Below are 14,177 nucleotides of genomic sequence, written 5' to 3' on the forward strand. Positions count from 1 at the left end.
GGAAAATGGCAAAGAGCTGTCTTTCCCATTAACCGATAATCCTCACAGATTGCTAATGCTCCCTAATAGCTTTCACTATCTCTATAGAGATTCAGCTGGGCTAGAACGTAATCCTATTTCACGGGTCAAGTTAACCTCGGAAATATTAGAATGAGCATAATACACAGGAAGTGGTAGAAGAAAAGAAGCACAGGAGGAAGGCAGTCTGACCTCGTGAAAAAGATACAGTCCTCTCCTTTTATCCTTCCCGTACATCGATTTCTAAATACTAGGAGGCAAATGGTAGTGACCAAGGCATTGCTGCCTATCGCTTTAGTGAAATCCCAAAGTTGTGATGTCATAGTCCCCATGCCTCCCTAAACCTCTTCTCACCAAGACGCTAGGCTTCAGTAGCCATGAGGCAGCCTGGAGGATCACAAGGCCTCTCAAACCGTTGGGGCCACCTGGGCCTACCCCCCACACAGTTGTCCAGGTGGGCATGTTGGTGTCACCTTCTGCATGTCAGAGTTTGTTTTCTGTGACCGCCACTCTTGTCTCCAGTCCTCTGGATTCCTGAGACCCCAAAGAGGCCACCATTCTAGCTTCCTAACTACATATCTGAAAGAAAAAAGCAAAACAAAACAGGAATACAATACAGTCCAGACTGAAGGGCCCCAACCCATGGAGAGGTACATGGTCCTCAACCCAAGCAAGGGCTGCTATGAGCAGCAAAACCACAGCTCCAGGCAAGCTCATCATTTACACCTTTAGCCATGCCAGGGACACATCCCCAGTATTGATAGGGAGTATAGACTTCAAGTCCTCTACCAGCTCAAGAAACTGTGCTAGCAAGACCTCTCCGCTGTCCATCTTAGCCATGCCTAGAAGACTCTACTGCGGCATGTCAGACCCAAGGCATGCTCAACTGAGAATGTTTGGAGGTAACAGCGCAGGTACAGTAGGCCTTGGAGAAGATGGACACCCAAAGTGAAGCCATATAGAAGCCTTTAGTGCCAGTTTGGGAGAGAAAACACTCATCTCCCAGATGATCAGGTCAATAGGATTCAAATCACTAATAACACTTAGCTTAGCTAAAAGGACGTGCAGGTTCCCTCTATGGAACTTAATACATTTCAGTACAGGCCTGTCTTCAGCCTCTCATTTCCCTTCCTCAAGTGTTTCCAGTTAGTCAGCATGCAGCTCAAAGTATGGACAATGGATGGGCACTCATGGAATTCGTTGAAGACTGCAAGAACAGAGAATCTTTCCGGGGCCAGGGACAGAGAATGCTACAGGTTGGTGATATGATGAAGGGAGTCAGAAAGAAGATGAAGGGGAGGTTTCTGAGCTACGATCTGGCTTTCTGAGGTGGTGGGAGCTGCTTCAGACATGCCTGCGGGCCTTGGGGACATATTTCCAAATATAATAAGGAAACGTGGCCGCTGGCCTCCGAGCTTTTACAGTCCTTATGCCTCAGCATACTAGACTAGACCAAGTGCAGTGTCACCACTTCTAAATTCAGGAGTTATTTGGGGGATCGTGTGGAACTTGAGGGAGACTTGCTGTGTCAGACTTGTTCTTCGAATATTTCATAGAGCTGGAGCCAGGACTCAGCTGTAGTGGACTGTTCAGTTCAGTTGAGTCCCTCAGTTGGGTCCGACTCTTTGTGACCCCATGGATTACAGCACACCAAGCTTCCCTAATTCATCACCAACTCCCCCTAGCTTGCTCAGACTTGGGTGCATTGAGTCAATGATGCCATCCAACCATCTCCTCCTCTGTCATCCCCTTCTCCTCCTGCTTTCAGTCTTTCCCAGGCTTAGCGTCTTTTCCAGTGAGTCCGTTCTTCGCATCAGGTAGCCACACTGTTGGAGCTTCAACATGAGTCCTTCCAACGAATATTCAGGACTGATTTTCTTTAGGATTGACTGGCTGATCTTCTTGCAGTCCAGGGGACTCTCAAGAGTCTTCTCCAACACCACAGTTCAAAGGCATCAATTCTTTGGCATTCAGCTTTCTTTGTGGTCCGCTTCTCACATCCATCCATGACTACAGGAAAAGCCATAGCTTTGACTGGACAGACCTTTGTTGGTAGATTAATGTCTCTGATTTTTAATATGCTGTCTAGGTTTGTCATAGCTTTTCTTCCAAGAAGCAAGCGTGTTTGAATTCCATGTCCGCATTCAGCATCTGGAGTGATTTTGGAGTTGAGGAAAATGTTTCCACCATTTGCCTTTCTATTCACCATGAAGTGATGGGACCGGATGTCATGATCTCATTTTTTTGAATGTTGAGTTCTAAGCCAGCTTTTTCACTGTCCACTTTCACTTTCACCAGTACAGACTCTTCAGTTCCGCCTTGCTTTCTGACAAAGGGTGGTGTCATCTGCCTATCTGAGGTTATCTGCTGTATCTGAGGTTGATATTTCTCCCGGCTATCTTGATTCCAGGTTGTGCTTCATCGAATCCAGCCTTTCGTATGATATATTCTGCATATAAGTTAATAAGCCAAGTGGCAATATACAGCCTTGACGTACTCCTTTCCCCCAACTTGGGGCCAGTCTGTTGTTCCACGTCTGATTCTAACTGTTGCTTCTTGACCTGCATACAGGTTTCTCAGGCAGTAGGTAAGGTGTTCTGGTGTTGGCATTCCTTAAGAATTTTCCAGTTTGTTGTGATCCACACAGTCCAAGGCTCTAGCATACTCAGTGAAGCAGAAATGCATGTTTTTCTTGAATCATCTTGGTTTTTTCTGTAATCCAGCAGATGTTGGCAATTTGCTCGTTGGTTCTTCTGCCTTTTCTAAATCCCACTTGGGCATCTAGAAGTTCTAGGTTCACTTACTTTTGAAGTCTTGGAGACTTTGAGCATTCCTTTGCCTAGTGTGTGAGATGAGTGCAATTGTTGGTAGTTTGAACATTCTTTGACATGCTGTTTATTTGGGATAGGAATGAAAACTGACCTTTTCCAGTACTGTGGCCACTGCTGAGTTTTCCAAGCTTGCTGGCATATTGAGTACAGCACTTTCACAGCCTCACCATTTAGGATTTGAAATAGTTTGGCCGGAATTCCATCACCTCCATTAGTTTTGTTCATAGTGGTTGTTCCTCAGGCCCAGTTGACTTCTCACTCCAGGAAGTCTGGCTCTAGGTGAGTGAACACGCCATCGTGGTTATCTTGGTCTAATGAACAATAGTTCTTCTGTGTATTCTTACTCCCTCTTCTTAATGTCTTCTGCTTCCATTAGGTCCGTACCGTTTCTGTCCTTTATTGTGACCCTCTTTGCATGAAATGTTCCGTTGGTATGTCTAATTTTCTTGAAGAGATCTCTAGTCTTTCTCAGTCTATTGTTTCCCACTATTTCTTTGCATTGAATGCTTAGGAAGGCTATCATCTCTCTCCTTGCTATGCTTCGGAACTCTGCATTCAGGTGGATGTATCTTTCCTTTTCTCCATTGCTTTTCACTTCTCTTCTTTACTCAGCTATTTGAAAGGTCTTCTCAGACAACCATTTGCCTTTATGTAGTTCTTCTTGGGCATGGTTTTCATCATGGCTTCCTGTACCATGTTACGAACCTCTGTCCGTAGTTCCAAGCATATTTGGCACCTACTGACCTGGGGAGTTCATCTTTCAGTGTCCTATCTTTTTGCCTTTTCATACTATTCAGGGGGTTCTCAAGGCAAGAATACTGAAGTGGTTTGCCATTCCCTTCTCCAGTGGACCACATTTTGTCAGAACTCTCCACGACGACCAGCCCCTCTTGAATGGTTCTACACGGCCTGGCTCATAGTTTCACTGAGTTAGAAGAGGCTATGTTCCAAGTGCTCAGTATGGTTAGTTTTCTGTAACTGTGGCTTCCATTCCATCTGTTTCCCAGTGGGTAAGGATGAGAGGTTTGTGGGAGCGTCCTTACAGTATTTCATTTACGAGATCATATAACCACATATCTGGAATTTCTCTGTCTTTATCTTTGAGTACATCTCTGCGTACACAAAAGAAAGATAGCACTAACTTGGAAGCCACATTTTTGTCTTAGGACATTTCTCTCACTTCTCCAGTTGTGCCGATTGTGCTGAATGACTTCCTGCCACTAAATATGGCCCATTTTATAGTAACTCCTCATACCATACCAGACGTGCGCAGGTGAATGTAAGGGAGATAAAATGAAGAAGCCCAGACATGCCAAGCTTCTGAGGACTGTTGGATATAAAGAAAGGCCATGGGAAAGTGGGCTGTGAGTTGGCTGACTGACATAACAGTGTCGGGGAAGCTCTGAGGAGAAATCAGCAACCCTTGTGAGTAGTTCATTTGTCATAGATATCAATAAGTCCCTATTTCTCCCAGGTAGTTCTCATTAAGTCTTTCCCCTCACCACATACACTGCCTGCATATGACGATCCTGCTTGCTCTTGAAGGTAAACCCCAGATTTCAACTTCTTGCATAGACTCATGACAGGATCACTTATGACCTTACTGGCCATTCCTTTCTGTTTTAATGTAACAATCAATCAGTCTAACCCATTGCTTCTGACACCTTCAAATATGTCACTGTGGAGCCCATCCTTTTATCTTCCTAACATCATCTTCCGCTGAGCACCCAGCTACCTCCATCAGTACTTCGTATGTGTTTCTCATGGAGACCAACCTCATGACCTCTTATCAATCTTATTACAGTATGAAATAGGCAAATATGTGAAAAGCCTGTGAAAACTTCACTAATACCCGAGAACTTCTTCAGAAAATGGACTTTCAGGCCTCTTGATACACTCTTGGACAGGGTCTGTTAGCTTGGAGAATTGAATATGTGGGAGATCACATTCTTGCTATGGAAATAATTGTGGAATACAATGGAATCGAAAACTTCTTTGACTTGTAACATAAAATTAGGCATGACAGCATGGCAGACACAGGAAGCAGAGTGACATACACTTGGGAGATGAGTTCTTGTGGCTCTCTAGAGCTTTGAGAAATCTGCTCAAGTTGTAAAGTAGCATGCAGCTCCTAGATAAGGAAGAGATGTATGGGGTTCTCAAGCTTATCATTGCGTCTCAGTCCCAGAGCCTTCCATTGCACTCCCTATTGTTCTAGACAAGGGAAACATTAAATTAGAGGTTATGATTCCCAGATTGGAAAAGAAATATACCAATGGACCAGACCCCCTAAAGCCAAGACAAGATGGAGATCCTTGTTTCAGGTAACAGGAGAAAAATTCCAAACTACTGATGGAGGAAAGGAAGCAAAACTCTCTCCACATAGGAGGAAGCTGGATTTTTGTTTTTTTTTCTTTCTTGTTAAGGAAAAGAAACAGCCAGCAGTTCATAAAAAAGGCAGAGAGATAATTTAGAATGAAGGCTTCATCCTTCAGTGTGAACTGAATGTAACACTATCAAAAAAAGAGGGAGAACAAATTTGTATCTGAATGTAAGTTAGATGTGTATGTGTGTGTGTGCGTGTGTGTGTGTTTGCTCAGTCATGTCTGACTCTGCAGCCCCATGGAATGTAGGCTGCTTGGCTCCTCTGTCCGTGCGATTTTCCAGGCAAGAAAACAGGAGTGGGTTACTATTTCCTACTCCATTAAGTTAGATACTTAGAGCTGAAGAAAACAATTAACCATGTATTATCCTGCATTTCTTTCAAGACTAAGCAAGCTGTACAAGCTCTTTGCTCCAGAGAGTCTTTCTGAAATTCCACACGTACACTTGTGAATGAGACAGGTTTGTGATATTGTGGCCTGGGGTGAGTCAAGGCATAGAGGAACAGATTGAAAAAAAAAAAAAAAAAGCTTATACTCTGGAAATCTGGCCTAAATCACAATTCATTGAGTCCCATTTATCTAAACCACAAAAATAAAAATAAAATAAAATAAAAATAAATAAATAATAAATAAATAAATAAAAAAACAAAGATCCATTCTTTGCTGCCATTCAATACCTGAAGCAGGAGATATAGGCAGATAGATGGAGTAGAGTGCAGAGAAGAGGAATGTGAATCTCTGTGTCCAACATAATTCAACTTTTAGGTTTTCCCGTTTCTTTTTTCTAGACCTTGTCTCCCAGAACTTCCTCATAATGGTAATGATGCTTCAGATCTCGTTTTGCCTTGGGGATGGTTGTAATGGGCCCATGAGCGAGTGGTACTGATCTTCCCTTAGGGCTCCAGGAATAAGTCAATACGTTTAGTGTTTATGTTCTTTGTAAAAGATTCTGGAGCCCAGGTATTGGCAAGTCCCAAGTGGACACAGAACCTGTAGGCATGCAGAACCAATTGCAGATTAAGAAGTTCTTACAATTTATCCCTCCTGGAGATGGTCTGCAACAGTCAATAGGTATGAGGCACAGTGGTCGTCTTTGTACCTAGAGTTAAAATAAGAAGTACAGCTTGGTGCTGTGTTGAAGAGATGCTGGTGTGTATCTAGAAGCCCCGGTGCCCATGAGGAAGTCTTACAGGGGCTGGTTGATGTCAAATTCCAGTAATGAAGAGCTGAGGAAAATAAACGGGGTTTTAATCATGCTGCTGGAACTATGCGGAATTATGGCTGCTGATGCTGAATTTCAAGGATGGCTGCAACATGTTCCCTCACTAGGTCCTAACACCTATTCCATCTCGTATCCTATCCCTTCAAGAAATGTTCCGGGAGGAGAAAATACCACTAGTTTGCTGCCCTGAAGCTGGAGCTATGGTTATGTCCTGGAGTCGGGACTAGGCCAAACATCAGTCTCTTCCATTCGTACTGCTAAATTCAGGCAAGTTGAAGGTACAGCATTCTGAGACTAAAGGGCAGAAGGTCCTCAAAAGTCTGTTTATTATTATCGATACAGAAGAGACCTCAGAACCTATCACTCCTCCACTTAGGCATATCTGATGAGTTTCACTACCTACATATTATGATGTTTCTTAATCTTTTCTGTCATCTCTGCCCACGGCACATGTCCACACGTAACCTGTCCTTCAGGTGCCCTTAGACTCCATTGTTTATTCGTTCCCTATTGTGTGCCACACGGAGAAGGCAATGGCAAGCCACTCCAGTACTCTTGCCTAGAAAATCCCGTGGATAGAGGAGCCTGGTAGGCTGAGTCCATGGGGTCACTTAGTCGGACACGACTGAGAGACCTCACTTTCACTTTTCACTTTCACGCACTGGAGAAGGAAATGGCAACCCACTCCAGTGTTCTTGCCTGGAGAATCCCAGGGACGGGGGAACCTGGTGGGCTGCCGTCTATGGGGTCGCACAGAGTCGGACATGACTGAAGCGACTTAGCAGCAGCAGCAGCAGCATTGTGTGCCACATCATTGTTCTTCCTTGTGGCTGAATTTCCCTTCCCTTCTTTTCCGGTCTCGGCTACCAAGTCCTGATCATATTTACAGGTCTAAATCACATGTAATTTCATCTTCAGAAGCTTCCAGAAACATCTAGAAGCTTCAACAAAAGTATCAGGACCTGTAGTCTGGCTGGTGTCTGTGCATACATTAATATGTAGTACATATGCTCATTACAATCGGTTTTCACTATCACTTCTATTTAGACTAAGGTGTAAAATAGTGTGAACAGCACTTGAGCACATTTATTCATCAGTTCAGTTCAGTTCAGTCTCTCAGTCATATCCGACTCTTTACAACCCCATGAATCACAACACGCCAGGCCTCCCTGTCCATCACCAACTCCCGGAGTTCACTCAAACTCATGTCCATCGAGTCGGTGATGCCATCAAACCATCTCATTCTCTGTCGTCCCCTTCTCCGCTTGCCCCCAATCCCTCCCAGCATCAGAGTCGTTTCCAGTTTGTCAACCCGCCGCATGAGTTGGCCAAAGTATTGGAGCTTCAGGTTTAGCGTCTGTCTTTCCAATGAACACCCAGGACTGATCTCCTTTCGAATGGACTGTTTGGATCTCCTTGCAGTCCAAGGGACTCTCAAGAATCTTCTCCAACACCACAGTTCAAACGCATGATTCTTCGGTGATCAGCTTTCTTCAGAGTCCAACTCTCACATCTATACATGGCCAATGGAAAAACCATAGCCTTGACTAGACAGACCTTGGTGGGCAAAGTCATAGCTCTGCTTTTTAATATACTATCAAGGTTGGTCATAACTTTCCTTCCAAGGAGCAAGCGTCTTTTAATTTCATGGCTGCAATCAGCATCTGCAGTGATTTGGGGGCCCCCAAAAATAAAGTCTGACACTGTTTCCACTGTTTTTCCATGTATTTCCCATGAAGTGATGGGACCAGATGCCATGATCTTTGTTTTCTGAATGTTGAGCTTCAAGCCAACCTTTTCACTCTCCTCTTTCACTTTCATCAAGAAGCTTTCGAGTTCCTCTTCACTTTCTGCCATAAGGGTAGTGTCATCTGCATATCTGAGGTTATCGATATTTCTCCCAGCAATCTTGATTCCAGCTTGTGCTTCTTCCAGCCCAGCGTTCCTCATGATGTACTCTGCATATAAGTTAAATAAGCAAGGTGACAATATACAACCTTGACGTACACCTTTTCCTATTTGGAACCAGTCTGTTGTTCCATATCCAGTTCTAACTGTTACTTCCTGAGCTGCATACAGGTTTCTCAAGAGGCAGGTCAGGTGGTCTGGGATTCCCATCTCTTTCAGAATGTTCCACAGTTTATTGTGATCGACACAGTCAAAGGCTTTGGCATAGTCAATGAAGCAGAAATAGATGTTTTTCTGAAACTCTCTTGCTTTCGCCATGATCCAGCGGATGTTGGCAATTTGATCTCTGGTGCCTCTGCCTTTTCTAAAACCTGCTTGAACATCTGGGAGTTCACGGTTTACATACTGCTGAAGCCTGGCTTGGAGAATCTTGAGCATGACTTTACTAGCGTGTGAGATGAGTGCAATTGTGCGGTAGTTTGAGCATTGTTTGGCATTGCCTTTCTTTGGGATTGGAATGAAGACTGACCTCTTCCAGTCCTGTGGCCACTGCTGAGTTTTCCAAATCTGTTGGCATATTGAGTGCAGCACTTTCACAGCATCATCTTTCAAGAGTTTAAATAGCTCAACTGGAATTCCATCACCTCCACTAGCTTTGTTAGTAGTGATGCTTTCTAAGGCCCACTTGACTTCACATTCCAAGATGTCTGGCTCGAGGTCAGTGATCACGTTATCGTGACTATCTTGGTCGTGAAGATATTTTCTGTACAGTTCTTCTGTGTATTCCTGCCACCTCTTCTTAATATCTTCTGCTTTTGTTAGGTCCATACCATTTCTGTCCTTTATCGAGCCCATGTTTGCATGAAATATTCCCTTGGAATCTCTAATTTTCTTGAAGAGGTCTCTTGTTTTTCCTAATCAGTTGTTTTCCTCTATTTCTTTGCATTGACACTGAGGAAGTCTTTCTTATCTCTCCTTGCTATTCTTTGGAACTCTGCATTCAGATGCTTATAACTTTCCTTTTCTCCTTTGCTTTTCGCCTCTCTTCTTTTCACAGCTATTTGTAAGGCCTCCTCAGACAGCCATTTCACTCTTTCGCATTTCTTTTCCATGGGGATGGTCTTCGTCCCTGTCTCCTGTACAATGTCACGAACCTCCGTCCAGAGATCATCAGGCACTCTATCTATCAGATCTAGTCCCTTAATTTCTCACTTCCACTGTATAATCGTAATGGATTTGATTGAGGTCATATCTGAATGGTCTAGTGGTTTTCCCTACTTTCTTCAATTTAAGTCTGAATTTGGCAATAAGGAGTTCATGATCTGAGCCACAGTCAGCTCCTGGTCTTGTTTTCGCTAACTGTATACAGCTTCTCCATCTTTGGTTGCAAAGAATATAATCAATCTGATTTCGGTGTTGACCATCTGGTGATGTCCATGTGTAGAGTCTTCTCTTGTGTTGTTGGAAGAGGGTGTTTGCTATGACCAGTGCGTTCTCTTGACAAAACTCTATTAGCCTTTGCCCTGCTTCATTCCGTGCTCCAAGGCCAAATTTGCCAGTTATTCCAGGTGTTTCTTGACTTCCTACTTTTGCATTCCAGTCCCCTATAATGAAAAGGACATCTTTTTTGGGTGCTAGTTCTAAAAGGTCTTGTAGGTCTTCATAGAACCGTTTAACTTCCGCTTCTTCAGCATTACTGGTTGGGGCATAGGCCTGGATTACTGTAATATTGAATGGTTTGCCTTGGAAAAGAACAGAAATCATTCTGTCGTTTTTAAGATTGCATCCAAGTACTGCATTTCGGACTCTTTTGTTGACCATGATGGCTACTCCATTTCTTCTAAGGGATTCCTGCCCACAGTAGTAGATATAATGGTCATCGAGTTAAATTCACCCATTCCAGTCCATTTTAATTCACTGATTCCTAGAATGTCGACGTTCACTCTTGCCATCTCCTGTTTGACTACTTCCAATTTGCCTTGATTCATGGACCTAACATTCCAGGTTCCTATGCAATATTGCTCTTTACAGCACCGGACCTTGCTTCTATCACTGGTCACATCCACAACTGGGTATTGGTCTTGCTTTTGCTCCATCCCTTTATTCCTTCTATAGTTATTTCTCCACTGAGCTCCAGTAGCATACTGGGCACCTACCGACCTGGGGAATTCCTCATTCAGTATCCTATCATTTTGCCCTTTGTTACTGTTCATGGGGTTCTCAAGGCAAGTATACTGAAGTGGTTTGCCATTCCCTTCTCCAGTGGACCTCATTCGGCTGTGGTCCATGTGATCAGATCGGCTAGTTTCCTGTGATTATGATTTCAGTGTGTCTGCCCTCTGGTGCCCCCTAGCAATACCTACCATCTTATTTGGGTTTCTCTTACCTTGGTCGTGGAAAATCTCTTCACAGCCGCTCTAGCAAAGTGCAGCCGCTGTACCTTACCTTGGAGGAGGAGTATCTCCTCAAGGCCGCCCCTCCTGACCTTGAACGTGGGGTAGCTCCTCTCGGCCGCCGGCCCTGGCCTCAGGTGTGGGGTAGGTCCTCACGGCCGCACCTCTTTGCGTGGTTCGTTGCGCCGGGGCCTGGCGTCTCTCGCGTCGCGTCTGCCCCGCCAGGGCCGGCGTCTCTATGCGTTAGTATACTGTATTGTTGTTTTTCTTTCTGGCTTACTTCACTCTGTATAATAGGCTCCAGTTTCATTAACCTCATTAGAACTGATTCAAATATATTCTTTTTAATGGCTGAATAATACTCCATTGTATATATCTACCAAAGCTTTCTTATCCATTCGTCGGCAGATGGACATCTAGGTTGCTTCCATTTCCTTGCTAATCTAAACAGTGCTGCAATGAACATTGGAGTACATGTGTCTCAATTCTGGTTTCCCCGGTGTGTATGCCCAGGAGTGCGATTGCTGGATCATATGGCAGTACTATCTCCAGTTTTTCAAGGAATCTCCACACTGTTCTCCATAGTGGCTGTACTAGTTTGCATTCCCACTAACAGTGTAAGAGGGTTCCCTTTCCTCCACACCCTCTCCAGCATTTATTGCATGTAAACTGTTGGATAGCAGCCATTCTGACTGGTGTGAAATGGTATCTCATTGTGGTTTTGGTTTGCATTTCTCTGATTATGAGGGATGTTGAGCATTTTTTCATGTGTTTGTTAGCCATCTGTAGGTCTTCTTTGGAGAAATGTCTGTTTATCTTTGGCCCATTTTTTGATTGCGTCGTTTATTTTTGTGGAATTGAGCTGTAGGAGCTGCTTGTATATCTTGGAGTTTCTTTCTTTGTCAGTTTCTTCATTTGCTATTATTTTCTCCCATTCTGCAGGCTGTCTTTTCACCTTGCTTATAGTTTCCTTTGCTGTGCAGAAGCTTTTATTTTTAATTACGTCCCATTTTTTTTTTTTTAATTTCTGCTTTTATTTCCAGTATAATGCGAGGTGGGTCATGGAGGATCCTGATGTGATTTATGTCAGAGAGTGTTGTGCCTATGTTCTCCTGTAGGAGTTTTATAGTTTCTGGTCTTCCATTTAGCTCTCTAATCCATTTTGAGTTTATTTTTGTGCATGGTGTTAGGAAGTGATCTATTTTCATTCTTTTACAAGTGACTGACCAGTTTTCCCAGCACCACTTTTTAAAGAGACTGTCTTTTCTCCATTTTATATTTTTGCCTCCTTTGTCGAAGATAAGGTGTCCATAGGTGCGTGGATTTATCTCTGGGCTTTCTATTTTGTTCCATTGATCTATATTTCTGTCTTTATGCCAGTACCATACCGTCTTGATGACTGTGGCTTTGTAGTAGAGCCTGACGTCTGAAGGGTTGATTCCCCCAGTTCAATTCTTCTTCCTCAAGATTGCTTTGGCTATTCGAGGTTTTTTGTATTTCCATACAAATTGTGAGATTATTTGTTCTAGCTCTGTGAAAATGCCATTGGTAGCTTGATAGGGATTGCATTCAATGTATAAATTACTTTGGGTAGTATACTCATTTTCACAATATTTATCCTTCCAATCCACGAACATGGTATATTTCTCCATCTATCAGTGTCCTCTTTGACTACTTTCAGCAGTGTTTTATAGTTTTCTATGTACAGGTCTTTTGTTTCCTTAGGTAGGTATATTCCTAAGTATTTAATTCTTTTCATTGCAACAGTGAATGGTATCATTTCCTTAATTTCTCTATTTTCTCATTATTAGTGTGTAGGAATGCAGGGGATTTCTGTGTGTTGATTTTATATCCTTCAACTTTACTCTGTTCATTGATTAGCTCTAGTAGTTTTCTGGTATAGTCTTTAGGGCTTTCTGTGTATAGGATCATGTCATCAGTGAACAGTGAAAGTTGTACTTCTTCTTCTCCAATATGGATTCTTTTATGTCTTTTTCTGCTCTGATTGCTGTGGCCAAAACTTCCAGAACTATGTTGAACAGTAGTGGTGAGAGTGGGCACCCTTGTCTTGTTCCTGACTTTAGGGGAAATGCTTTCAGTTTTTCACCATTGACGATAATGTTTGCTGTGCATTTGTCATATATAGCTTTTATTATGTTGAGGTTTGTCCCTTCTATTCCCATCTTCTGGAGGGTTTTATAATAAATGGATGTTGGATTTTGTTGAAGGCTTTCTCTTCATCTATTGAGATAATCATATAATTTTTATTTATCAGTTTGTTAATATGGTGTATTACATTGATTGATTTGCAGATATTGAAGAATCCTTGCATTCCTGGGGCAAAGCCCAGTTGTTCATGATGTGTGATCTTCTTAATGTGTTGTTGGATTGTGATTGCTAGAGTTTTGTTAAGGATTTTTGTATCTATTTTCATCATTGATACTGGCCTGTAGTTTTCTTTTTTTGTGGTATCTTCACCAGGTTTTGGGATTAGGGTGATGGTGGCCTCATAGAATGAGTTTGGAAGTTTCCCTTCCTCAGAAATTTTCTGGAAGAGTTTGAGTAGAATAGGTGTTAGTTCTTCTCTAAATTTTTGGAAGAATTCAGCTGTGATGCCGTCTGGTCCTGGGCTTTTGTTTGCTGGAAGACTTCTGATTACAGTTTCAATTTCCATGCTTGTGATGGGTCTGTTAAAATTTTCTATTCTTCCAAGTTATCCATTTTATTGCCATATAATTGCTGATAGTATTCTCTAATAATCCTTTGTATTTCTGTGTTGTTGGTTGTGATCTCTCTATTATCATTTCTAATTTTATTGATTTGTTTTTTCTCCCTTTGTTTCTTGATGAGCCTGACTAGTGTTTTGTCAGTTTTATTTACCTCCTCAAAGAACCAGCTTTTGGCTTTGTTGATTTTTGCTATGGTCTCTTTTGTTTCTTTTTGCATTTATTTCTGCCCTAATTTTTAAGATTTCTTTCCTTCTACTTACCCTGGGGTTCTTCATTTCTTCCTTTTCTATTTTTTTTTAGATGTAGAGTTAGGTTAATTAATTGACTTTTTTCTTGTTTCTTGAGGTGTGCCTGTATTGCCATGAACCTTCCCCTTAGCACTGCTTTTACAGTGTCCCAGAGGTTTTGGGTTGTTGTGTTTTCATTTTCATTCATTTCTATGCCTATTTTTATTTCTCTTTTGATTTCTTCTGTGATTTGTTGGTTATTCAGCAGTGTGTTGTTCAGCCTCCATATGTTGGCATTTTTAATAGTTTTTCTCCTGTAATTGAGATCTAATCTTACTGCATTGTGGTCAGAAAAGATGCTTGGAATGATTTCAATTTTTTTTTGAATTTACCAAGGCTAGATTTATGGCCCAGGATGTGATCTATCCTGGAAAAGGTTCTGCGTGCGCTTGAGAAAACGATGAA

At 42.5% G+C, this 14,177-nt stretch overlaps 1 pseudogene; it reads left to right on the forward strand.

The window, feature by feature from the left end:
* The first annotated feature begins 700 nt into the window (after positions 1-700).
* The window catches only part of LOC148773145 (MYND-type zinc finger-containing chromatin reader ZMYND8-like), a 135,075-nt pseudogene continuing 121,598 nt past the window's right edge, over positions 701-14,177 (forward strand).

Source organism: Moschus berezovskii, chromosome Y (genome assembly GCF_049115385.1).
Source record: "Moschus berezovskii isolate FMDL1 chromosome Y, NW_MosBer_1.0, whole genome shotgun sequence".
Lineage (NCBI taxonomy): Eukaryota > Metazoa > Chordata > Mammalia > Artiodactyla > Moschidae > Moschus > Moschus berezovskii.